This window comes from Moschus berezovskii, chromosome 26 (genome assembly GCF_049115385.1).
Source record: "Moschus berezovskii isolate FMDL1 chromosome 26, NW_MosBer_1.0, whole genome shotgun sequence".
Lineage (NCBI taxonomy): Eukaryota > Metazoa > Chordata > Mammalia > Artiodactyla > Moschidae > Moschus > Moschus berezovskii.
In genome coordinates this window covers 37,327,133-37,354,660 of record NC_142485.1, presented here as the reverse complement: position 1 = coordinate 37,354,660, position 27,528 = coordinate 37,327,133, and the positions used below count along the sequence as shown (strand labels likewise).

The 27,528-nt window shown below is 40.2% G+C and overlaps 1 pseudogene; it reads right to left on the bottom strand.

Annotated features, from left to right (window-relative positions):
- Positions 1–27,528, bottom strand: part of LOC129549199 (eukaryotic translation initiation factor 3 subunit C-like) — a 64,717-nt pseudogene that overhangs the window by 14,970 nt on the left and 22,219 nt on the right.

Below are 27,528 nucleotides of genomic sequence, written 5' to 3'. Positions count from 1 at the left end.
TTATTGTGGCTCTAGGGCATTTGAAACTGATCATTAACATAATATGGGTTGTGAATCTTTCTGATTTTTACATGTGAGGAATTTGATGGGAAGAAGACTGTCAAAGTACTTTTCACTTTCACGCTTGGCTACGTGAACGAATCCTACGTCAAATAAATTCAAATGTTATGGCTTAAGTTTTGGGGGTAGTTAGTATTTATAATACTATAAATAAGCTTATATACTACATTTAAGTATATACACTTATACTCCATGACTACAAAGACAGGCAGAGATACACAACCAAAAATCAAACTGCTGATTTGTATCGAAGGATCCATGTTAAAAAGGTGATGATGTTCACCACTAGTTTTCAGGCAAAACCAGTGTGCCAACCATTGTACATCCTTTATCTCATTTAATCTATTTAAAGTACAAAACAAGATAGTCACATCCCCATTTATTGAGGCCCTTAAAGGCTAATTTGCTCACTTTTAAGCTGAAAGTGAAAGTCACTCAATCGTGTCTGACTCTTTGCAAGCCCATGGAATTCTCCAGGTCAGAATACTGGAGTGGATAGCCTTTCCGTTCTTCAGGGGATCTTCTCAACCCAGGGATCAATCCCAGGTCTCCTGCATTGCAGGCGGATTCTGCACCAGCTGAGCCACCAGGGAAGCACTGTTACGCTGAGGATTTCCTAAATCCAAAGCCCACACATCTCCCTCAGTGCCACGCTGCTGCCCTCACTGTGGAAGCATCATGGAAGGGGCACCGTGAGTCCTTTCATTGCGCTCACCCCCAGGCTGCTTTCCAGCTGGTTCCTGGCTCTTCACTACATGCGTCACTGGGCAGGGCAAGCTTAGCTTGAAGCGGTGTTCCTTGAGAGCAGTTGGCTTCTGTTAGCCAGGTTCCCCAGGGCTATTGACTTTGACCAATCTTTCCTGCTTGTAACAAATAAACACGGCCTGAGACAAAACCTTGTAGGAAGAAATACACCATTTATATACAGATTGTTAAGAAGCATGTACTAGCTATTCATTAATACCATGAAGGTTATGTTTTTATAAAGAAAATGCAACCAAAATTTCATGGACATCCACCCCCAAAGCTCCTCTGAGACTAACACATTTAAAGCAAACAATTTAATGAGGGAATGAGGTGTTGATACATTTAAGAAACTAATTTTGTAACTTAGTGAGCTTCAGTTCAGTTCAGTTCAGTCGCTCAGTCGTGTCCGACTCTTTGTGACCCCATGAATCACAGCACGCCAGGCCTCCCTGTCCATCACCAACTCCCGGAGTTCACTCAAACTCATGTCCATCGAGTCGGTGATGCCATCCAGCCATCTCATTCTCTGTCGTCCCCTTCTCCTCCCGCCCCCAATTCCTCCCAGCATCAGAGTCTTTTCCAGTGAGTCAACTCATCGCATGAGGTGGCCAAAGTATTGGAGTTTCAGCTTTAGCATCAGTCCTTCCAATGAACACCCAGGATTGATCTCCTTTAGAATGGACTGGTTGGATCTCCTTACACATAGATTAAGTATAATATTTTATTCCCTCATAATATATTGGGAAAAAAATTCTCCAGATTGTTTTGTTTTGAGCTTCTTAGATGTAGACAACTTAAGAGGTAGAGTTGAATTTTGCGTGAAAGAATTTAAACACCTGAATATCATCAGTCTTCCTATGGTTTTTAGAAAATATTTATTTTTATGATTTTATAAGAATGTGCTTAGTTTAGAAACCTTAGATATGATTGCATGTATTATGTTCTCAGAAGGGCTCCACAGGTGGCATTACTGGTAAAGAACCTGCCTGCCAAATGGAGGAGACATAAGAGACATGGGTTCGATCCCTGGGTTGAGAAGATCCGCTGGCGTGGGGCATGGCAACCCACTCCACTATTCTTGCCTGGAGAATCCCGTGCTCAGAGGAGCCTAGTGGGCTACAGTCCAAAGGGTCTTAAGACTGAAGTGACTTAGCACACAGCACATGTTTTCAGAAACCAAGCTTTGGTCATATAACAACAAGTACAAGAAAGATGAAAATTGTTTTGCTGACTGCCTCTTAAGGTAATAAACTGGCTTAATGTATATTCAATACTGATAGAATACTTTTTGAAAAAAAATTTTAACGCATTCATAAGTCTGTGTTTTCAGAAGAAATTCAGAATGGGAGCATCTCACATACCTAAATTCTGTAATCACTCTCAACTGAATGGAGTGAAATTTAGCAGAAAGTTTTATTATCTGGAAAGACCTTTGGCATTTCCTCTTGTAAAAACCCCTTATTCTAGATTTTATATTCTTGGGAAGAACGTTTTCACGTTGATTTATCTATCAGTTGTTTAGACAGCTTCCAAATAAGTTTTACATTCCAAATAAACAAGGTTACCTGTTGCCTTGATCTGTCTTCTTCTAATCTTCATGTTATCAACCTCCCCCTTGTCTTCTACCTAACACAGTATAATCCATCACTCACCTTTTAAGATGGGCTTCTTGATGACCTCGGCGTGACCCTTTCTCTCAAACTAGTTTTGTTCTTTTTGCAAGTTACTGTCCAACACTTTTTAGCCTGAAAATATGAGGATAGCCTTATTTGATTTGGTATATGTTAAAAACACACCAAATAAACTTTTTCTGTAACTTATCAAATGCACAGAGAATACTGCATAAGTATTTTAAGTTTGAATGGATGAGGCCATGCATTTTAAAGAACACTATTTTGAAAGTTTTACTTTATTTGAAGGCTACCGTGATATAATTTAAATCATTAGATCCCTGCAGAGATCATGTATTAAGTTTTGTATTACTTTACAGATGCAAATGTTATGAAAATAGCTTTTACAGCTATAAATTTTAGAACTTACTAAAGACCAATAAATTCACAGCATTAGCAAGACAAATATGAAAATAATGTAATTTCACATCTGTTGCACATATTATCATATAATGCATATATATGCATATGATTATATTAAAGGACATTTATGTCCCGTGTTTTTTATTATATGTAAATTTTTTGAGGTCTTCCTAATAGAGGCAGAAGGATGTTGTTTTGCCCTGAGTGCAATTTATATAGAGTTATATATGTGTATGATATATATGATATCAAATTTGACTTAACATATCATACCTCCTATTATAGTGCTCAAATCTTGGAAGATTTTAACAGATTTTGCTTTGGTAATAGATGGAAATTATTGTTTTTAAACATGACAAAGATCTTAGTTCATTGCTAGATATGGAACAATGTGAATGGGGAATGAAAAAGAAGAAATGATGCCCAGTGGATTCTGAAAACAAAGGTGGAATATCTCAAAATGTAGAATTTAATATAATTTTATGAGAATTGCCATAGAGCTCAGCTTTCTGTCTGAACGAACTTTCAGTTTAGTTCTCAAAGAAATTCTTCTCGCTGAAATGTTTAAGATGCCTTTGATTTTGCTGCAACACACCAAATGCTGATGGGAGAGATAATGTAGCATGTTTTTGCAGAACATGCACTTGAAATGGGAAGAAAGATACCTGCAGCAATTTCCAAGTTGAGTATTGAATCAGTCCACACTCTGCAGAATGTGATTAATGGACAGTTCCACTTTAGAATGACAGTGATTTAAATTAAACTTTAATGTTCACATTTGCACAAAGGTTTTTCTATACAAAGAGTGATCAAAGCTAGGTTTAAAAATATATGGCTATGTATATACATGTATTATGCACATATGGACACACACACACACACACGTCCAATTTTCCCTGCTATCCCCAAGTAGAGCATTCTCAAACCCAGCTCTTCCACTTATTAGCTGTGAGCAAATACTCACTTTCCTGAGTTCCTTTCTTTAAAAATGTTACATTAAAGAGCAACCTACCTCACTGTATTGTTCTGAGCATAGCACCAATAGTTAGCCCTCACAAATATTAAGCATTGTTAATACAACTACCATATGATCCAGCAATCCCACTTCTGGGTGTAAACAGGAAGGAAATGGAAGCAGACTCTCAGATATTTCTGCACCCCCATGTTTTTCACAGCATTAGTCACTGTAGCCAAGATATGAAAACAAACTTCAGTTCAGTTCAGTTCAGTCGTGTCCGACTCTTAGCGACCCCATGAACCACAGCACGCCAGGCCTCCCTGTCACACACACACACTAGTATATTATTCAGCCATAAAAAGTAAGGAAATCTTGCCATTTGCTACAGCATGAAGGGAATGTGAGGGCATTATGCTTAATGAGTTAAGCCGGACAAAGACAAATATTGTATAAATATTGCGTGTGGAATCTAAAAAAGCCAAACTTGTAGAAACAAAAAGTAGAATGGTGGTTAACAGGTGACAGGGGTAGGGGAATCAGGGAGATGCTGCCGAAGTGTATAAACTTGCAGAGAGAAGATGGAGAAGTTCTAGCGGTCTAATGCACAAGGTAGTGATTACAGTCAACAATACTATATAGTAAACTTCAAGATTGCTGTGACGCCAGATCTTAAATGTTTTCACAACAAAAAAGAAATGATAATTATGTGACGTGATAGAGATTTAGCTAAAGGTACAGCAGTAAGCAGTTTGATTTCGGTATTCACCATCTGGTGATGTCCATGTGTAGAGTCTTCTCTTGTGTTGTTGGAAGGTGTTTGCTATGACCAGTGCTTTCTCTTGGCAAAACTCTGTTAGCCTTTGTCCTGCTTCCTTTTGTGCTCCAAGGCCAAATTTGCCTGATACTCAGGGTATCTTTTGACTTCCTACTTTTGCATTCCAGTCCTCTATAATGAAATGGACATCTTTTTTGGGTGTTAGTTCTAGAAGGTCTTCTAGGTCTTCATAGAACCTTCAGCTTCTTTGGCATTACTGGTTGGGGCATAGACTTGGATTGCTGTGATATTGAATGGTTTGCCTTGGAAACAAACAGAGATCATTCTGTCATTTTTGAAATTGCATCCAAGTACTGCATTTTGGACTCTTTTGTTGACTATGATGGCTACTCCATTTCTTCTAAGGGATTCTTGCCCACAGTAGTAGATATAATGGTCATCTGAGTTAAATTCACCCATTCCAGTCCATTTTAGTTCACTGATTCCTAAAATGTCAATGTACACTCTTGCCATCTCCCGTTTGACCACATCCAATTTGCCTTGATTCATGGACCTAACATTCCAGATTCCTATGCAATATTGCTCTTTACAGCATCAGACTTTACTTCCATCACCAGTCACATCCACAGCTAGGTGTTGTTTTCACTTTGGCTCCATCCCTTTATTCTTTCTGGAGTTATTTCTTACTGATCTCCAGTAGCATATTGGGCACCTACCCACCTGGGGAGTTCATCTTTCAGTGTCCTATCTTTTTGCCTTTTCATACTGTTCATGGGGTTCTCAAGGCAAGAATACTGAAGCAGTTTGCCATTACTTTCACCAGTGATGAAGACCCAAGATGGGAGCTGATGGTGGCTCAGATCATGAACTCCATATTTGCCAAATTCAAACTTCAGTTGAAGAAAGTAGGGAAAACTGCTAGACCATTGAGGTATGACCTAAATCATATCCATTATGATTCTACAATGGAAGTGATAAGTAGATTCAAGGAATTAGGTCACTTAGACAAGAGTGCCTGAAGAACTATGGATGGAGGTTCATGACATTGTACAAGAGACAGTGATCAAGACCATCCCCCCGCGACAAAAAATGCAAAAATGCAAAGTGGTTGTCTAAGGAGGCCTTACAAATAGCTGAGAAAAGAAGAGAAGGAGAAGGCAGAGGAGAAAAGGAAAGATATACCCATTGAAATGCAGAGTTCCAAAGAATAGCACAGAGAGATAAGAAAGCCTACCTCGGTGATCAATGCAAAGAAACAGAGGAAAACAATAGGATGGAAAGACTAGAGACCTTTTCAAGAAAATTAGAGATATCCAGAGAACATTTCATGCAAAGACAGGCACAATGAAGGACAGAAACAGTATGGACCTAACAGAAGCAGAAGATATTAAGAAGAGGTGGCAAGAATACACAGAAGAACTATACAAAAAAGATCTTCATGACCCAGATAATCAAGATGATGTGATCACTCACCTAGAGCCAGACATCCTGGAATGCGAAGTCAAGTGGGCCTTCGGAAACATCGCTACAAACAAAGCTATTCCAGGTGATGGAATCCCAGTTGAGCTATTTCAAATGATAAAAGATAATACTCTGAAAGTGCTGTACTCAATATGCCAACAAACTTGGAAAACTCAGCAGTGGCCACACGACTGGAAAAGATCAGTTTTCATCCCACTCCCAAAGAAAGGTAATGCCAAAGAATGCTCACACTACCGCACAATTGCACTCATCTCACACGGTAGCAAAGTAATGCTCAAATTTCCAAGTCAGGCTTCAACAGTATGTAAATCAACAATTTCCAGATATTCAAGCTGGATTTAGAAAAGGCAGAGGAACCAGAGATCAAATTGCCAGCATTCGTTGGATCATCGAAAAAGCGAGAGAGTTCTGGAAAAACAGCTACTTCTGCTTTATTGACTAGGCCAAAGCCTTTGACTGTGTGGATCACAACAAACAGTGAAAAATTCTATAAGAGGTAGAAATACCAGACTACATTACCTGCCTGTTGAGAAATCTGTATGCAGGTCAGGAAGCAACAGTTAGAACTGGACTTGGAACGAAAGACTGGTTCCAAACTGGGAAAGGAGTACGTCAAGGTTGTATAATGTCACCCTGCTTATTTAACTTATATGCAGAGTACATCATGAGGAAGGCTGGGCTGGAAGAAGCACAAGCTGGAATCAAGATTGCTGGGAGAAATATCAATAACCTCAGATACGCAGATGACACCATCCTTAAGGCAGAAAGTGAAGAAAAACTAAAGAGCCTCTTACTGAAGGTGAAAGAGGAGAGTGAAAAAGTTGACTTGAAACTCAACATTCAGAAAACTAAGATCATGGCATCTGGTCCCATCACTTCATGGAAAATAGATGGGGAAACAGTGGACTTTATTTTCAGGGCTCCAAAATCACTGCAGATGGTGACTGCAGCTATAGAATTAAAAGACGCTTGCTCCTTGGAAGAAAAACTATGACCAACATAGACAGCATATTAAAAAGCAGAGACATTACTTTGCCATCAAAGGTCTGTCTAGTCAAAGCTACGATTTTTCCAGTAGTCTTGTATGGATATGAGAGCTGCATTATAAAGAAAGCTGAATACTGAAGAATTGATGCTTTTTAAATGTGTTGTTGGAGAAGACTCTTGAGAGTCCCTTGGACTGTAAGGAGATCCAACCAGTCCATCCTAAAGGAAATCAGTCCTGAATATTTATTGGAAGGACTGATGTTGAAGCTGAAACTCCAATACTTTGACCACCTGATGCGAAGAACTGACTCCTTGGAAAAAAACATCATGCTGGAAAAGATTGAAGGCAGGAGAAAAAGGGGATGACAGAGGATGAGATGGTTGGATGACATCACTGAATCAATGGACATGAGTTTCAGCACCTTCAGGAGTTGGTGATGGACAGGGAAGGCTGGCATCCTGTGGTCCATGGGATCACAAAGAGTCGGACACGACTGAGTGACTGAACTGAACTGACAGCAGTAATCACATTACAAGACATAAATATAGCAAGCCAATATAACATATGCTTTATACTTATATAATTGTTTTATGCCAGTTATATCTTATTTTAAATAAATTTTTTACAGATCATTTTTATTCTTCAGTTCAATTCAGTTCAGTTGCTCAGTCGTGTCCAACTCTTTGCAACCCCATGAATCACAGCATGCCAGGCCTCCCTGTCCATCACCAACTCCCGGAGTTCACTCAAACTCATTCTTAGTAGAGTTTAATTATTTCTATATATAATAACGTTTTCAGTATTTGGTGACTAAGGGATTTTTTTTAAATTTATTTTTAATTGGAGGATAATTACAATGCTGTGCTTATTTCTTCTGTGCAACAGCATGAATCAGCCATAAGCATACACGTATCTCCTCCGTCTTCAACCTCCTTCCCACCCCCCCACTCCATCCCACCTGTCTTGGTCATCACAGAGCACTGGATTGAGTTCCCTGTGTTATACAGCAGTTTTCCATTAACTATCTATTTTACACATGGTAAATGTGTGCGTTTCAATCTACTCTGACCAAGGGATTTATTAAATTTAATATGTTAAGTAAAAATGTATATAACTTTAGTTGCATCTTCTGATACATAACCTGTCATTAGTCAGTCAGTTCAGTTCAGTCGCTCAGTCGTGTCCGACTCTTTGCGACCCCATGAATCACAGCACGTCAGGCCTCCCTGTCCATCACCAACTCCTGGAGTTCACTCAAACTCATGTCCACAGAGTCGGTGATGCCATCCAGCCATCTCATTCTCTGTCATCCCCTTCTCCTCCCGCCCCCAACCTTTCCCAGCATCAGAGTCTTTTCCAGTGAGTCAACTCGTCGCATGAGGTGGCCAAAGTATTGCAGTTTCAGTTTTAGCATCAGTCCTTCCAATGAACACCCAGGATTGATCTCCTCTAGAATGGATTGGTTGGATCTCCTTGCAGTCCAAGGGACTCTCAAGAGTTTTCTCCAGCACCACAGTTCATTAGTGCTGCTGCTGCTGCTGCTAAGTCACTTCAGTCATGTCCAACTCTGTGTGACCCCATAGACGGAAGCCCACCAGGCTCCCCCGTCCCTGGGATTCTCCAGGCAAGAACACTGGAGTGGGTTGCCATTTCCTTCTCCAATGTGTGAAAGTGAAAAGTGAAAGTGAAGTCGCTCAGTCGTGTCTGACCCATAGCGACCCCACGGATTGCAGCCTACCAGGCTCCTCCATCCATGGGATTTTCTAGACAAGAGTACTGGAGTGGCTTGCCATTGCCTTCTCAGTTCATTAGTAGATCCACTTAATAAACAGTTATAGAAACAGTGAATGCAACATATCATTTGCTACTATGTATTCGATTAAAAACCAATAAAATGCAATTACACAATCTTCATAGATTTCTGTGAATCCAGGGTGACCAGATATCTTGTGTGTGGACACAGTAGGGAGCTGACACATTTTGTTTCAATTTTGCATTCACTCTCTCCCAGAATTTCCTCCCTCTCTTGATTTTGCCATCCTGGTTATGGGCTGGAAGAGAAAAAGGCACAGTTAGACAGAAGAGAACAGTATTGAGTATATGTTCACTCTGTAGTCACACTTCACGTTGCATGTTATCAGTCTTGTAAAGCTGAGCAACTCTTCCTGAGGTTCCTGTGATTGTTTATGGTCCCCAAGCAGCAGTGGGTTACATAGACCAGCCTCTCAGTTCCATGGGTTTATGCAAAGGACACTGATGTGTTTCTGTGTCCTGCAGAGAAATCCCCTTGTTTAGAGTTATATTCCCTTTGAGTCTCTTTCTCGCTGCTGTCTGAGTGTCAAATGGAAGGCAGCTCATTAGAAGGGCAGAAGAGGAGACTCGCGTGGCATTATTCCCTAGTTGCTCTCAGAGTTAGAAAAAGTGGTCAACTAAAATGAGACAGCTCACAAAAGGGCAAGGAATGTGAAGAATTCCATCTTCTGGAAGATGCACAGAATCAGTGACAGGTAAACTGGAAGACTGAGTTAAGGGAGAAGGAAATAATTAGAGGAAGACACTGTTTGGAGATGTTGAAGACTTGAGGGGAAACTAAAACAGGTCAGGGAGAAAGTAAACCAGAATCCTAATGTTATGAGAGAAGTAGAGCAGAAAGTTAAAAAAAAAAAAAAGCCTGAAAAGGAAGCAAGGGAAATAAAGGAATAAGGAAATGAAAAAAGTTTTAAATAGTAAGAAAATAAAAGAAATTAAAATCAGGAAAAAAATTGTTTTCAGACTCCTATACTGTATTTTATTTGATTTTATGTGTGTGCAGAAAGGAAATCTGTATGAAAGCTCTTCTTTATGAAAACCAAATAAGCATCCACATGCAATGATTCCTATGTGCGATCAGGGCATGCCGCACTAACCTTCTCTCATCTTTGGAGGGAGTAGAATAAGCAGAAAAAAATCAAGTCAATAACAGACTTAATATACTCTGGCCTTCAATATATACCTTCCAGGAAATTTTGATTTTTTTTTTTCTGATGAGCCAGTGAGAAGAGGGATTTATATCTAAATCAACCACAGGCAGCTTGTCTGAGATACAGGAGCATTCAACACCCAGGGGGCAGTGGTGTGGCGGGAGATGAACTTGCTGATGGAGACATTTTATGTCCTAAACTCTGACTAGCAAGTGACCAGGCACTCAGCCAGCCCCGCAGATGGGCCTGAGTCCTGAGAGCAGTGTGACCATGGTGGCTCCTCAAGGTCATTTTCTACAGAGCAAAATTTCCACCCACAGTTGTTCCACCAGCTGTTTACACTGAGCATATACACCTCCAGATGGAAAGAGACGTCGTTGCCTGTTCGTCTTTGAGTGAAATAGACTTTCTGCATGGAAAACAAAATGACCAAAGGGACAGTTCAGTGACCACAGAGGTAACTCCAATGGCAGACGCCCCACTGAACCCTGCATGGAGCAGGTCTGCTTGAGGGTGGGTCCAAATTTATGAGAGAACAAGTTCAGGACCCTCATAGTTTATCCTTCAGCTCCCAGAGCACTTGGATTTCTTTAGAGTAGGTTCCCATGTGTGTAACACCATTTCCCCAGACAAACCTGTCATTTCATTGTACTTCAAATGTGGACTCTCAGGTAAGGACATTTTATAGACCCCGTATTGGTCCCTTGTCCCCATCAACACTGCAGTTGTTACTCCTCAAGCCGTCGTAATCTAACTTGAACCACTGAGGTAGCCTCCTTGCTGGTCCTTCTGATGCTGGTCTTGCTAAGAGCTTTTAGCCATTCTGTTCTCCATACTGGGCTTCCCTGTAGCTCAGCTGGTAAAGAATCTGCCTGCAATGTGGGAGACCTGGCTTCAATCCCTGGGTTGGGAAGAGCCCCTGGAGCAGAGAACGGCTACCCACTCCAGTATTCTGGCCTGGAGAATTCCATGGATTGTATAGTCCATGGGGTCTCAAAGAGTTGGACACAACTGAGCGACTTTCACTTCACTTTATTCTCCATACTACTCATGCCTTTCATAAACTTCTAAGAGAGCACACACATCTTAAAACTTACTGCTTTTGTATCTATTTCACTAACTCAGATTGTAATATCCTTGAAAGAAGGAAACAGACTTCTGTGTTTATCACTGAAGACTCTAGCATAGTACCTGTCACCAAGTAATCTTCATAAATATATGCTGAATAAATATCATATATTTTACTTATATTTTAAACTCTCGTGTTATTTCCTAAAGTGAAAAATGTATCCTCAATTACTTACTCACTTATATAAAGACTGCATGGATATAAATACTCTGATATTGAAGTGTAAACTGTGTTCTAATTCATTTCAACACCTGTGAACCACAAAGAGGGCTTGATTCTGCTAGTAATATAAAGCAAAGATAAATATATAATTATTTCATTATTGTTGATTGAATGTCTACCATCTTCAGGATAAATTATGAATCTTTCTGAATGAAATCTAAATTCTTTTCCATTTCTCCAGCCTCATCTCCCACTAGTTTGCCAAGAACACTCCCTTACTAAGTACTCACAGCTCCTTAAACCCTTCCCTGGTGCCCTTTTCTGTACCTTTGTGTGTGTCATACTCTGACTTCTCTCCACAGCTTAGCTATCTCAGTTTTCCTTGTGTTTTGAGCTGTGGTCCAGCTTTTATTGTCTGTATGGACCTTACCGACCCCATTCCAACAGTTTCCGGCTAAATAAGAAAGAGTTCCTCATCAACCCTTTTTTGTAGCAATTCTTACATTTAAACATTTTTTTAAAAGCCATCATAATAACTACCATATATCAGATTCAACTGTGTAATAATTCATAAATCTATGTGACCAAATATGTATATGATTTAATTTAGTCCAACTAATAGATTATAATATAAGCCGGGTGGGAGGAGACGGGGACGACAGAGAATGAGATGGCTGGATGGCATCACCGACTTGATGGACATGAGTTTGAGTGAACTCCGGGAGTTGGTGATGGACAGGGAGGCCTGGCGTGCTGTGGTTCATGGGGTCGCAAAGAGTCGGACATGACTGAGCGACTGAACTGAACTGAACTAAAGCCACATTTCATTGACAAGGGAATTTTTCCCCAGAGTCACATAGCTAATATTGGACAAATCAGAGAGGGATTGGAACGCAGTCACGTCCATATGATTCTCGAGCCCCTGTTCTCATTCACCTTGACATTTGCTGTTTGGCATGTAGACTTCCGAAAGAGTGAGTGCCTTTAGGGCAGGAGCTGCATTTTTTATTTCTGTATCACTTGTACTTGGTATACCATCTATCACTTAGTACATGCTCGGTCAGTTCTTGCTTCTCCAGTGGATAAATGAAAGAATGGTTGAATGCACTCATAGGTGAATGTTAGTTCTCTGGTATGGAAAAGGGGAGGAGTAAAGTTCCACCAGAGCTGTCCTACTTATCTTTCCATTTGAATAAAACTAGTATTCAAAAAGAAAAAGAATGCTTTCTTGTGAATACCGGAGTCTGTTCAGTTCAGTCAGTTCAGTCGCTCAGTCGTGTCCGACTCTCCGCGACCCCATGAATCACAGCACGCCAGGCCTCCCTGTCCATCACCAACTCCCGGAGTACACTCAAACTCATGTCCACAGAGTCGGTGATGCCATCCAGCCATCTCATTCTCCGTCGTCCCCTTCTCCTCCCGCCCCCAACCTTTCCCAGCAACAGAGTCTTTTCCAGTGAGTCAACTCGTCGCATGAGGTGGCCAAAGTATTGCAGCTTCAGCTTCAGCATCAGTCCTTCCAATGAACACCCAGGATTGATCTCCTTTAGAATAGACTGGTTGGATCTCCTTGCAGTATAAGGGACTCTCAAGAGTCTTCTCCAACACCACAGTTCAAAAGCATCGATTCTTCGGCGATCAGCTTTCTTCACAGTCCAACTCTCACATCCATACATGACCACGGGAAAAACCATTGCCTTGACTAGACGGACCTTGGTTGGCAAAGTAATGTCTCTGCTTTTTAATATACTATCAAGGTTGGTCATAACTTTCTTTCCAAGGAGCAAGCGTCTTTTAATTTCATGGCTGCAATCAGCATCCGCAGTGATTTTGGAGCCCAAAAAAATAAAGTCTGACACTGTTTCCACTGTTTTTCCATCTATTTCCCATGAAGCGATGGGACCAGATGCCATGATCTTTGTTTTCTGAATGTTGAGCTTCAAGCCAAACTTTTCACTCTCCTCTTTCACTTTCATCAAGAGGCTTTTGAGTTCCTCTTCACTTTCTGCCATAAGGGTAGTGTCATCTGCATATCTGAGGTTATTGATATTTCTCCCAGCAATCTTGATTCCAGCTTGTGCTTCTTCCACAGCCCAGCGTTCCTCATGATGTACTCTGCATATAAGTTAAATAAGCAAGGTGACAATATACAACCTTGACGTACACCTTTTCCTATTTGGAACCAGTCTGTTGTTCCATGTCCGGTTCTAACTGTTGCTTCCTGACCTGCATACAGGTTTCTCAAGAGGCAGGTCAGGTGGTCTGGGATTCCCATCTCTTTAAGAATGTTCCACAGTTTATTGTGATCCACACAGTCAAAGGCTTTGGCATAGTCAATGAAGAAGAAATAGATGTTTTTCTGGAACTCTCTTGCTTTCTCCATGATCCAGCGGATGTTGGCAATTTGATCTCTGGTGCCTCTGCCTTTTCTAAAACCTGCTTGAACATCTGGGAGTTCATGGTTTACATACTGCTGAAGCCTGGCTTGGAGAATTTTGAGCATGACTTTACTACCGTGTGAGATGAGTGCAATTGTGCGGTAGTTTGAGCATTCTTTGGCATTGCCTTTCTTTGGGATTGGAATGAAGACTGACCTCTTCCAGTCCTGTGGCCACTGCTGAGTTTTCCAAATTTGCTGGCATATTGAGTGCAGCACTTTCACAGCATCATCTTTCAAGATTTGAAATAGCTCAACTGGAATTCCATCACCTCCACTAGCTTTGTTCGTAGTGATGCTTTCTAAGGCCCACTTGACTTCACATTCCAAGATGTCTGGCTCTAGGGCAGTGATCACGTTATCGTGACTATCTTGCTCGTGAAGATCTTTTTTGTACAGTTCTTCTGTGTATTCCTGCCACCTCTTCTTAATATCTTCTGCTTCTGTTAGGTCCATACCATTTCTGTCCTTTATCGAGCCCATCTTTGCATGAAATGTTCCCTTGGAATCTCTAATATTCTTGAAGAGATCTCTTGTTTTTCCTATTCTGTTGTTTTCCTCTATTTCTTTGCATTGATCACTGAGGAAGGCTTTCTTATCTCTCCTTGCTATTCTTTGGAACTCTGCATTCAGATGCTTATATCTTTCCTTTTCTCCTTTGCTTTTCACCTCTCTTCTTTTCACAGCTATTTGTAAGGCCTCCTCAGACAGCCATTTCGCTCTTTTGCATTTCTTTTCCATGGGGATGGTCTTGGTCCCTGTCTCCTGTACAATGTCACGAACCTCCGTCCAGAGTTCATCAGGCACTCTATCAATCAGATCTAGTCCCTTAAATCTATTTCTCACTTCCACTGTATAATCATAAGGGATTTGATTGAGGTCATATCTGAATGGTCTAGTGGTTTTCCCTACTTTCTTCAATTTAAGTCTGAATTTGGCAATAAGGAGTTCATGATCTGAGCCACAGTCAGCTCCTGGTCTTGTTTTCGCTAACTGTATACAGCTTCTCCATCTTTGGTTGCAAAGAATATAATCAATCTGATTTCGGTGTTGACCATCTGGTGATGTCCATGTGTAGAGTCTTCTCTTGTGTTGTTGGAAGAGGGTGTTTGCTATGACCAGTGCATTCTCTTGACAAAACTCTATTAGCCTTTGCCCTGCTTCATTCCGTGCTCCAAGGCCAAATTTGCCAGTTACTCCAGGTGTTTCTTGACTTCCTAGTTTTGCATTCCAGTCCCCTATAATGAAAAGGACATCTTTTTTGGGTGTTAGTTCTAAAAGGTCTTGTAAGTCTTCATAGAACCGATTAACTTCGGCTTCTTCAGCATTACTGGTTGGGGCATAGGCCTGGATTACTGTAATATTGAATGGTTTGCCTTGGTAATGAACAGAGATCATTCTGTTGTTTTTGAGATTGCATCCAAGTACCGCATTTTGGACTCTTTTGTTGACCATGATGGCTACTCCATTTCTTCTAAGGGATTCCTGCTCACAGTAGTAGATATAATGGTCATCCGAGTTAAATTCACCCATTCCAGTCCATTTTAATTCACTGATTCCTAGAATGTCGACGTTCACTCTTGCCATCTCTTGTTTGACCACTTCCAATTTGCCTTGATTCATGGACCTGACATTCCAGGTTCCTATGCAATATTGTTCTTTACAGCACCGGACCTTGCTTCTATCACTGGTCACATCCACAGCTGGGTATTGGTTTTGCTTTTGCTCCATCCCTTTATTCCTTCTATAGTTATTTCTCCACTGAGCTCCAGTAGCATACTGGGTACCTACCGACCTGGGGAATTCCTCATTCAGTATCCTATCATTTTGCCCTTTGTTACTGTTCATGGGGTTCTCAAGGCAAGTATACTGAAGTGGTTTGCCATTCCCTTCTCCAGTGGACCACATTCGGCTGTGGTCCGAGTCTACCTTTAACCAAAAACTTTTAACATTCAATATTCTGAAGGACAAATAGTACACAGTTCATGTAGTCATCTTTAAACATTTTATTTCTCCATTAAATAGTCCATTTCTGAAACATAGGCCTAAATCACAAAATCCATTTGAAATTCTTTTCTAGGTTATTAATGGACTGTTGGAAAATAACCATCAACCAGGGCTTAAAATATAGACAATATTAAATAAGGAAAACTTATGCTGATTAAATCCTCTTGGGCTTTGTTGGTTTTACAGATCATTATTTCTCATTTCCATTCAAATAAAAAAGAATATTTGATTTCCAATATGCATTTTTGAAATCTTTGAAATATGTGGATTTTAGTCCTCAAGTTAGCATTGTACTTTCCATTTCTTTCTTTTAAAAAGCATACAGATTAATACACTAGTAAAATCTTTATACACTAAACTTTAAAATGATAAATTCTACAGGATTTTCTCTTCTTTGACTTTACAAATAACTTATGTGGGGTATCTACATTACTTTCTTTCATTTTTATTTCTTCATATTTACAATTAAATATTACTTCTGAGATAATTCTTAATATTCTGTTCTTAAGAAAGTACTGACTGTATGACAGTTTCATCTGAAGAGTCCATTTTAATTATTTATTTACTCATGTCAATGCATGATATTAAATTACTGATGTGGTAGTAATCATTGATGTCTATGTTTTGGTTCTGCTATTAGGTGTTTTGATATATTTTAATATTTGCCTACTGCCAGTCAAGCAAAATTATAGCAGAATATTTCCTAAAGGATAAGAATCTTTTCTTTCCTCAAAGTATTTACAGTGACAATTTAGAAATAATGGAAACCCCCACAGAAGAGGTAACCCCCAAATATTAGTAGACTAAAATAACAAAGGTTTACCTTTATTTCTCAGGATATATGTCTAACATAGGACACCAGAGGAATCGATTTATCCTGGACACAGTAATATAAGATGGTAGCGGCTCCATCTTTTTATGAATCTCCAATTGTGGTGGCTGCTGCTGCTAAGTCACTTCAGTAGTGTCCGACTCTGTGCGACCCCATAGACAGCGGCCCACCAGGCTCCCCCGTCCCTGGGATTCTCCAGGCAAGAACACTGAAGTGGGTTGCCATTTCCTTCTCCAATGCTTGAAAGTGAAAAGTGAAAGTGAAGTCGCTCAGTCATGTCCGACTCACAGCGACCCCATGGACTGCAGCCTACCAGGCTCCTCCGTCCATGGGATTTTCTAGGCAAGAGTACTGGAGTGGTTTGCTATTGCCTTCTCTGATTGTGGTGGCAGGGAAAGAGTAATAACACAGGAGGCAATTTGGTACTGCGGCCTGGACATGATACACTTTGTTTCTGTCCAGGAACCAGCGCTTAGAACTAGTAAGATACACTGCCCAACCTGCAAAGATGGCTAAGAAAAGTGATTATCCCATATATCATGAAAGATAGGACAAAATATGGATGAATATTAGATACTTTTATTTGCAAATATCAGCTTGAAGTCATTTTGTGTTTGTTTACACATAACAACTGTGCTTTCCAGTTTGAAAATACTAGCTTTTCGTTCATCAGATTAAACCTCAATGTACATTTATTTCAAAGCTTTTAAGCTCAATACCTATTCTCAATAATAAATCAATTTTTTGTGTCCTTTTTATTTTTTAGGCTCCTTCTTGGCATAAAATGCTTTTCTTGTTACTCTGTATCATAAATAAAGTGTGAGATGCTCCCAGGAACTTTTCTTTCTCAAGTTTCTGTCTCCATGTGTGTTTTGTACATGTAGATTCTAGTACATCCTGATAGCTACATAAGAATTTTCATGTGTGTGGTTTCTTTTGAAACTTAGCTTACCTCCATAAGGTCTTCACTCCAAATTCACTAACTCAGTGAAAACTTCCCTTTATAGCTAAATTTGCAACTGGCATTTATTGGGATAATGCTTCCTGCATTTATCCATCCTTAGCACACCAATGTATTTTATCTTTTGATTTTTTATTTTTTGATTAATATCTTTCCTGTACTTACATGTATATTTCATGAGGGCAGGGATTTTTATCTGTGTCATTCACTTGTAACTCCAATGCCTGTAACTGCTAGATATGTGATAGATATTTAATAAGCCTGTTAAATTAATTCACAAATACTGCTATTTTATATTTATCAAATTTAAACTTCCCCTAGTGACTTTTTTATATAGTTAGTTGAAGCTTCAACTCTGACAGTGCTCTGCTTTCCCCAATTCTCCCACTATTATGTATGTATAAATATATATATATATTAATGTATGTATTATATATATATACACATATATTACTGTTTGCTTTATTATGGATGTGTAAATATTGGTCACTGTTAAACCAATGGAGGATCCTATGATTCAGTCTCTGAGATGGAAAGCAGAAAAAATAGAGGCCACAGGATGTATGGTAGCTGGCTTGGTTCTCTGGAAGGTTCCCTCTCAAAAACATCTTCCTGCCATCTGCCTCTGACACCAGAATTTTTGTCACTGACCACTCACTTCTTCGTGTTATATACTGCCTTTCCACCTGATCATCTCTGGAAAAGTCAGTGAGCGTGGGCAGGGTCCTGACTCATTTGTCCAAGGACTTCAGTGTGAATTAGGGTCCCAGGAGACACAAAGCAGTGGTACTAGAGTGCAAGCGTAGTTCCTGTAAAGCAGGAAACAGGTGCTGAATTGAGAAGAAGGAAGATCAGAAAACAGTATTTGAATTTTGTCCTGATGTTGGGGGAGGAAGCTCCCTGAGGATGAGCCCCAGTCATTAGACAGGATTCCCATGTATGTCCCTTAAATGCATAACAGTGGGCTCGTAGAGCTGGGAGGTGCTTACAGAGCCTCGTCACCCAGGACCTCCTTCTGCAGATGGAAAAACAGGCTTGAGGTAGCCCAACACCACATAGATGGAAAATAGCCGAGTCGCTTCCAAAACTTTTTTTTCATTCTCCCACTCTATTTCTGAATATTCATTGCTGTCTCTGTTGGAAAATCCAATTCTTGTCTCTCAAATCAGCAAAGTCTCTCTTGCAGAGTCCATGCTTCCTTCCAGTTTTCAGCCTAAGAGATTAAATTGAATGTGTCAGCTGTCCAGTGTTGCTCTTACCAAACTCTAGGCACACGCTCCCCCACTATCCACTACAATATCTAGCTACTTACAAGTTATACATTCTGTTATTACCCTGTAGATGAGTAGTTGCCAATGAATAGTGGTCTTTGCAGCTTCCAGTGCCTGTTTGCATTATCTGACAGTGATTTCTATCCATCATTCTTACTTTTCAGCTCTCTAATTGCTGTTAAGCCATTTTTGCTGCTGCTGCTGCTAAGTCACTTCAGTCATGTCCGACTCTGTGTGACCCCATAGACGGCAGCCCACCAGGCTCCCCCATCCCTGGGATTCTCCAGGCTAGAACACTGGAGTGGGTTGCCATTTCCTTCTCCAGTGTGTGAAAGTGAAAAGTGAAAGTGAAGTCGCTCAGTCGTGTATGACTCGTAGCGACCCCATGGACTGCAGCCTACCAGGCTCCTCCATCCATGGCATTTTCTAGGCAAGAGTACTGGAGTGGCTTGCCATTGCCTTCTCCGAAGCCATTTTTAATGCCACATAAATGTGTATGTGGTTACCATCACATATTAATCTTTTTACATATAATTCACTGTTTTAATTAAGAGGAAATTGATATAGCAGTTAGAGAGATCCAACCAGTCCATTCTATTTATTTTTTTTATTTTTTATTTTTTTGTAATTAATTTATTTTTTATTGGAGGCAAATTATTTTACAATATTATATTGGTTGGTTTTGCCATACATTGACATGAATTCGCCCCGGGTTTACATAAGTTCCCCCTCCTGAACCCCCCTCCCACCTCCCTCCTCCCTTTATCCTCCCTCTGGGTCATCCCCGCATGCCAGCCCCGAGCATCCTATAACATGCATTGACCCTGAACTAGTGATTCATTTCACATATGACAACATGTGTTTCAATGCCATTCTCCCAAATCATCCCACCCTCACCCTCTCCCACAGAGTCTCAAAGACTGATCTATACATCTGTGTCTCTTTTGCTGTCTCGTATACAGGGTTATCATTTGCATTTTTCTAAATTCCATATATATGCGTTAGTATGCTGTATTGGTGTTTTTCTTTCTGGCTTACTTCACTCTGTATAATAGGCTCCAGTTTCATCCACCTCATTAGAACTGATTCAAATGTATTCTTTTTAATGGCTGAATAATACTCCATTGTGTATATGTACCAAAGCTTTCTTATCCATTCGTCTGCAGATGGACATCTAGGTTGCTTCCATGTCCTGGCTATTATAAACAGTGCTGCAATGAACATTGGAGTACACGTGTCTCTTTCAATTCTGGTTTCCTCGGTGTGTATGCCCAGGAGTGCGATTGCTGAATCATATGGCAGTTCTATTTCCAGTTTTTTGAGGAATCTCCACACTGTTCTCCATAGTGGCTGTACTAGTTTGCATTCCCACCAACAGTGTAAGAGGGTTCCTTTCTCTCCACATCCTCTCCAGCATTTATTGCATGTAGACTTTTGGATAGCAGCCATTCTGACTGGTGTGAAATGGTATCTCATTGTGGTTTTGATTTGCATCTCTCTGATTATGAGGGATGTTGAGCATTTTTTCATGTGTTTGTTAGCCATCTGTATGTCTTCTTTGGAGAAATGTCTGTTTAGTTCTTTGGCCCATATTTTGATTGGGTCATTTATTTTTCTGGAATTGAGCTGCAGGAGCTGCTTGTATATTTTGGAGATTAATCCTTTATCAGTTGCTTCATTTGCTATTATTTTCTCCCATTCTGAAGGCTGTCTTTTCACCTTGCTTATAGTTTCCTTTGCTGTGCAGAAGCTTTTGATTTTAATTAGGTCCCATTTGTTTATTTTTGCTTTTATTTCCAATATTCTGGGAGGTGGGTCATGGAGGATCCTGCTGTGATTTATGTCGGAGAGTGTTTTACCTACGTTCTCCTCTAGGAGTTTTATAGTTTCTGGTTTTACATTTAGCTCTCTAATCCATTTTGAGTTTATTTTGGTGTATGGTGTTAGGAAGTGTTCTAGTTTCATTCTTTTACAAGTGGCTGACCAGTTTTCCCAGCACCACTTGTTAAAGAGACTGTCTTTTCTCCATTTGATATTCTTGCCTCCTTTGTCAAAGATGAGGTGTCCATAGGTGCGTGTATTTATCTCTGGGCTTTCTATTTTGTTCCATTGATCTATATTTCTGTCTTTATGCCAGTACCATACTGTCTTGATGACTGTGGCTTTGTAGTAGAGCCTGAAGTCCGGCAGGTTAATTCCCCCAGTTCCATTTTTCTTCCTCAAGATTGCTTTGACTATTCGAGGTTTTTTGTATTTCCATACAAATTGTGAGATTATTTGTTCTAGTTCTGTGAAAAATATCTTTGGTAGCTTGATAGGGATTGCATTGAATGTATAAATTACTTTGGGTAGTATACTCATTTTTACAATATTTATTCTTCCAATCCATGAACATGGTATATTTCTCCATCTATTAGTGTCCTCTTTGATTGCTTTCAGTAGTGTTTTATAGTTTTCTATGTACAAGTCTTTTGTTTCCTTAGGTAGATATATTCCTAAGTATTTAATTCTTTTCGTTGCAACAGTGAATGGAATAGTTTCCTTAATTTCACTTTCTATTTTCTCATTATTAGTGTATAGGAATGCAAGGGATTTCTGTGTGTTGATTTTATATCCTGCAACGTTAGTGTAATCATTGATTAGCTCTAGTAGTTTTCTGGTAGAGTCTCTAGGGTTTTCTGTGTAGAGGATCATGTCATCAGCGAACAGTGAAAGTTTTACTTCTTCTTTTCCAATTTGGATTCCTTTTATGTCTTTTTCTGCTCTGATTGCTGTGGCCAAAACTTTCAGAACTATGTTGAATAGTAGTGGTGAGAGTGGGCACCCTTGTCTTGTTCCTGACTTTAGGGGAAATGCTTTCAGTTTTCACCGTTGAGGATAATGTTTGCTGTGGGTTTGTCATATATAGCTTTTATTATGTTGAGGTATGTCCCTTCTATTCCCACTTTCTGGAGGGTTTTTATCATAAATGGATGCTGAATTTTGTCAAAGGCTTTCTCTGCATCTATTGAGATAATCATATGATTTTTATTTTTCAGTTTGTTAATGTGGTGTATTACGTTGACTGATTTGCGGATATTGAAGAATCCTTGCATTCCTGGGATAAAGCCCACTTGGTCATGATGTATGATCTTCTTAATATGTTGTTGGATTCTGATTGCTAGAATTTTGTTAAGGATTTTTGCATCTATGTTCATCAGTGATATTGGCCTGTTGTTTTCTTTTTTTGTGGGGTCTTTACCAGGTTTTGGGATTAGGGTGATGGTGGCCTCATAGAATGAGTTTGGAAGTTTCCCTCGCGCAGCATTTTCTGGAAGAGTTTGAGTAGAATAGGTGTTAGTTCTTCTCTAAATTTTTGGTAGAATTCGGCTGTGAAGCCGTCTGGACCTGGGCTTTTGTTTGCTGGAAGATTTCTGATTACAGCCTCTAGTTCCGTGCTTGTGATGGGTCTGTTCAGATTTTCTATTTCTTCCTGGTTCAGTTTTGGAAAGTTGTACTTTTCTAGGAATTTTTCCATTTCTTCCAGGTTATTCATTTTATTGCCATATAATTGCTGATAGTATTCTCTAATAATCCTTTGTATTTTTGTGTTATCAGTTGTGATCTCTCCATTTTCATTTCTAATTTTATTGACTTGGTTCTTCTCCCTTTGTTTCTTGATAAGTCTGGCTAGCGGTTTGTCAATTTTATTTACCTTCTCAAAGAACCAGCTTTTGGCTTTGTTGATTTTTGCTATGGTCTCTTTTGTTTCTTTTGCATTTATCTCTGCCCTAATTTTTACAATTTCTTTCCTTCTACTGACCCTGGGGTTCTTCATTTCTTCCTTTTCTAGTTGCTTTAGATGTAGAGTTAGGTTATTTAGTTGAATTTTTTCTTGTTTCTTGAGGTGTGCCTGTATTGCTATGAACTTCCCCCTTAGCACTGCTTTTAAAGTGTCCCAGAGGTTTTGGGTTGTTGTGTTTTCATTTTAATTCATTTCTATGCATATTTTGATTTCTCTTTTGATTTCTTCTATGATTTGTTCATTATTCAGCAGCGTATTGTTCAGCCTCCATATGTTGGCATGTTTAATAGTTTTTCTCTTGTAATTGAGATCTAATCTTACTGCATTGTGGTCAGAAAAGATGCATGGAATGATTTCACCTTTTTTGAATTTACCAAGGCTAGATATATGGCCCAGGATGTGATCTATCCTGGAAAAGGTTCCGTGTGCGCTTGAGAAAAAGGTGAAATTCATTGTTTTGGGGTGAAATGTCCTATAGATATCTATTAGGTCTAACTGGTCTATTGTATCATTTAAAGTTTGTGTTTCCTTGTTAATTTTCTGTTTAGTTGATCTATCCATAGATGTAAGTGGGGTATTAAAATCTCCCACTATTATTGCATTATTGTTAATTTCCCCTTTCATACTTGTTAGTAATTGTCTTACATATTGCAGTGCTCCTATGTTGGGTGCATAAATATTTATAATTGTTATATCTTCAGCTTGGATTGATCCTTTGATCATTATGTAGTTTCCTTCTTTGTCTCTTTTCACAGCCTTTGTTTTAAAGTCTATTTTATCTGATATGAGTATTGCTACTCCTGCTTTCTTTTGGTCTCTATTTGCATGGAATATCTTTTTCCAGCCCTTCACTTTCAGTCTGTATGTGTCCCTCTTTTTCAGGTGGGTCTCTTGCAGACAACATATATGGGGGTCTTGTTTTTGTATCCATTCAGCCAGCCTTTGTCTTTTGGTTGGGGCATTGAACCCATTTACGTTTAAGGTAATTATTAATAAGTATGATCCCGTAGCCATTTTCTTTATTGCTTTGGGTTCGAGTTTATACACCCTTTCTGTGTTTCCTGTCTAGAAAAGATCCTTTAGCATTTGTTGGCGAGCTGGTTTGGTAATGCTGAATTCTCTCAGCTTTTGCTTGTCTGTAAAGCTTTTGATTTCTCCTTCATATTTGAATGAGATCCTTGCTGGGTACAGTAGTCTGGGCTGTAGGTTATTTTCTTTCATCACTTTAAGTATGTCTTGCCATTCCCTCCTGGCCTGAAGGGTTTCTGTTGAAAGATTGGCTGTTATCCTTATGGGAATCCCCTTGTGTGTTATTTGCTGTTTTTCCCTTGCTGCTTTTAATATTTGTTCTTTGTGTTTGATCTTTGTTAATTTGATTAATATGTGTCTTGGAGTATTTCGCCTTGGGTTTATCCTGTTGGGGACTCTCTGGGTTTCTTGGACTTGGGTGATTATTTCTTTCCCTATTTTAGGGAAGTTTTCAACTATTATCTCCTCAAGTATTCTTTCATGGTCTTTCTTTTTGTCTTCTTCTTCTGGGATTCCTATGATTCGAATGTTGGAGCGTTTAACATTGTCCCAGAGGTCTCTAATATTGTTCTCATTTCTTTTAATTTGTTTTTCTTTTTTCCTCTCTGTTTCTTTTATTTCTACAATTCTGTCTTCTAGCTCACTTATCCTGTCTTCTGCCTCTGTTATTCTACTGTTTGTTCCTTCCAGAGTGTTTCTGATCTCATCTATTGCATTATTCATTGTATATTGACTCTTTTTTATTTCCTCTAAGTCCTTATTAAACCTTTCTTCCATCTTCTCAATCTTTTTCTCCAGGTTGTTTATCTGTAACTCCATTTTGCTTTCAAGATTTTGAATCATTTTCACCACCAAAATTCGAAATTCTTTATCAGGTAGATTCCCTATATCTTCCTCTTTTGTTTGTGTTGATGGGAATTTATCTTGTTCCTTTACTTGCTGGGTATTTCTCTGCCTCTTCATCTTGCTTATAATGCTTTGCTTGGGGTGGCCTTTCCCTCTTCTGGCCGTTTGTGGAGTTCTCTTTATTATGTAGTTTCCTCGTTGTGTGTGGGGTTAGACAGGTGACTTGTCAAGGTTCCCTGGTTACGGAAGCTTGTGTCGGTGTTCTGGTGGGTGGAGCTGGATTTGTTCCCTCTGGAGTGCAATGAAGTGTCCAGTAATGAGTTATGAGATGTCAGTGGGTTTGGAGTGACTTTGGGCAGCCTGTATATTGAAGCTCAGGGCTAGTTTCCTGTGTTACTGGAGAATTTGCGTGGTATGTCTTGCTCTGGAACTTGTTGACCCTTGGGTGGTGCTTGGTTTTAGTGTAGGTATGGAGACGTATGATGAGCTCCTATCGATTATTGTTCCCTGGAGTCAGGAGTTCTCTGGTGTTCTCAGGATTCGGGCTTAAGCCTCTTGCCTCTGGTTTTTGGTCTTATTCTTGGAGTAGCCTCTAGACGTCTCTATCTGTCATTTCCAAGGTGGTTCCCTCTGTTTTAACTTCTGTTTGCTGGTCTCTTCAGTGTCTAATTTCCGCCTTGATACTAGGGGGTGGGTGGACACTTTAACGCTCAGTTGTTCAGTCCTGTTCTGGGAAGGGAGGAACGATGCAGACGAATATCTCTGGCGTCTGTGGGGAGTTTTCGCAGCGACTCGGCCACACTGGGTTTGCCCCCACTCACAGCGCGTGTGCTGTCCCAGTCTACACTGCACAGGCTCTAGGTTGCTCTGCCGGGAACTGTCCGAGGCCGGTGCCGGGTTGTATGCACTTCCCAGGTCTGAGCGGCTCAAGTTCAGGTTCTCAGGTACTCGACAAAGGCACAGACTTGGTTGGGCCTGCGTTTTGTGCCTTCACTGGTCCGAGCAGTTCAGGGGACCAGGTGTTTGGCGAGTGCTGTCTCTGTGACTTATCGCCTCCCCAGTCCCCACCACTCAGTTTTCTGGATGAACAACCGGCACACCTTCTCAGGGGGATATTGACCGGCCCAAGCCCAAGAAGTCCTGATTAGCAACAAGCCTGTCTGCAGTTTGTATCAGATGCCTTTCTGGTGCCGCGGTTGCCCACTCCGGCTCTGGCTGCACTCCCTGCCTGTCTCGGTGGGGGATGGGGGATGGGCCGACCGCAGCCGGCTCGCTCTGCTCAGTCCTTTATTCTGTGAGTGGGGCTGGCTGAGTCTTAGGTTAGAGCTTTCCGCCTTTTCGTGGGGAAGCTATCCCACAGTCTGCTTTGCTCTCCCCAGTTCTCTCAAATTGTTCTCGTGGCATTTAAGACCAGTCCTCTCTCTAAGCAGTTCAGCCTCAGCCGGCTCCTCCCTGCCCAGCCCCCGCTTGCTAATGGCGTATGCAGGCGTCTGCGCTGCTTCTCCGCTGGGAGTTACTGTTTGGTGGGTAGTCTGTGGGTTTTAAAAAAATCTTAAAAAAAAAAGAGGGTTATGTGGCCCTCTGATCTTCCAAGGCTCGCCACAGATTCGCCAGTAAGAGTGTTTCCTGGTGTTTGGAAACTTCTCTCTTTTTAAAGCCTCCCTTCCCAGGACGGAGCTCCGTCCTTACGTCTTTTGTCTCGCTTTTCATCTTTTATGTTTTTCCTACCTCCTTTCGAAGACAATGGGCTGCTTTTCTGGGTGCCTGACGTCCTCTGCCAGCATTCAGAAGTTGTTTTGTGGACTTTACTCTGCGTTCAAATGTTCTTTTGATGAATTTGTGGAGGAGAGAGTGGCCTCGCCGTCCTATTCCTCCGCCATCTTGTTCCGTCTCCAACCAGTCCATTCTAAAGGAGATCAGTCCTGGCTGTTCATTGGAAGGATTGATGCTAAAGCTGAAGCTCCAATACTTTGGCCACCTCATGCGAAGAGTTGACTCACTGGAAAAGACTCTGATGCTGGGAGGGATTGGGGGCAGGAAGAGAAGGGGACGGCCGAGAATGAGATGGCTGGATGGCATCACCAACTCGATGGACATGAGTTTGCGTGAACTCCGGGAATTGGTGATGGACAGGGAAGCCTGGAGTGCTGTGATTCATGGGGTCGCAAAGAGTCGGACACGACTGAGCAACTGAATTGGACTGATACTCTAAAAGGAAAAAGAAACCATGGTAAATATCACAGCATTATTACAAGATGATATCAGACAGAAAGTGACACCCAAATCAGATGGTGAGCCCTATAGAAAGAAGATGAGCCTGTTTTATGTATCAAATTAAAAAAAAAGAATAAGAAATTGCAATTAAAAGGGAAAGACAAAAGATATCTAAACTTGAAAAGTTCAGTGACTGACATTTTATATTCTGCTTTCAGGAAAAGCCTAAGAATTCATAGTCAGCCTTTTAATTAGTTGATTCTCCTAAAGCCTAAGTTCTGCTTTATCATTTATAATCATGTAATCCATTCTCTCTTGAATTATCTGTTAACATGTGACAGTTTTTAATAATTCTTCTATTGCTAATGGAGGATATCTAGATGTCACTTTTAGTTATAATTTATCTTATTAAAATGATACAGAAGTCTTGGAAGTGTATTTATCAAACTAAAAGAACACTATTTTTGCTATTTGAAAAACTGATCTGGTATCATATCTATTGATGTTGTTATTGACATAAGGACAACCTTAGTAAAACGTTTACTACACATATTATCTTAAAAATTCAAACAAGTAAACTTTCTAAGAATGTGCTTTAGTGTCAAGGATTTTGAAGAAAGGGAAAGAAAAATTATGAATTACAGAAGATGTAAATGGTAGCAGTGCCCCAAGGCTGACTTGAAATAGTTACAGTATTTCCCTGAAAAGCTAATATGGAACTTTGAGTCAAGCTTTGGGAATTTTAAATTCTGTTTTTATGATGGCATGCAGTGGCAAAGCAGTGCGTTGTATCTAAGTTGTTCATTAATATAGCCGAAATAGCTAGATTGACCTCCAGATGGCTTTCTGGGCA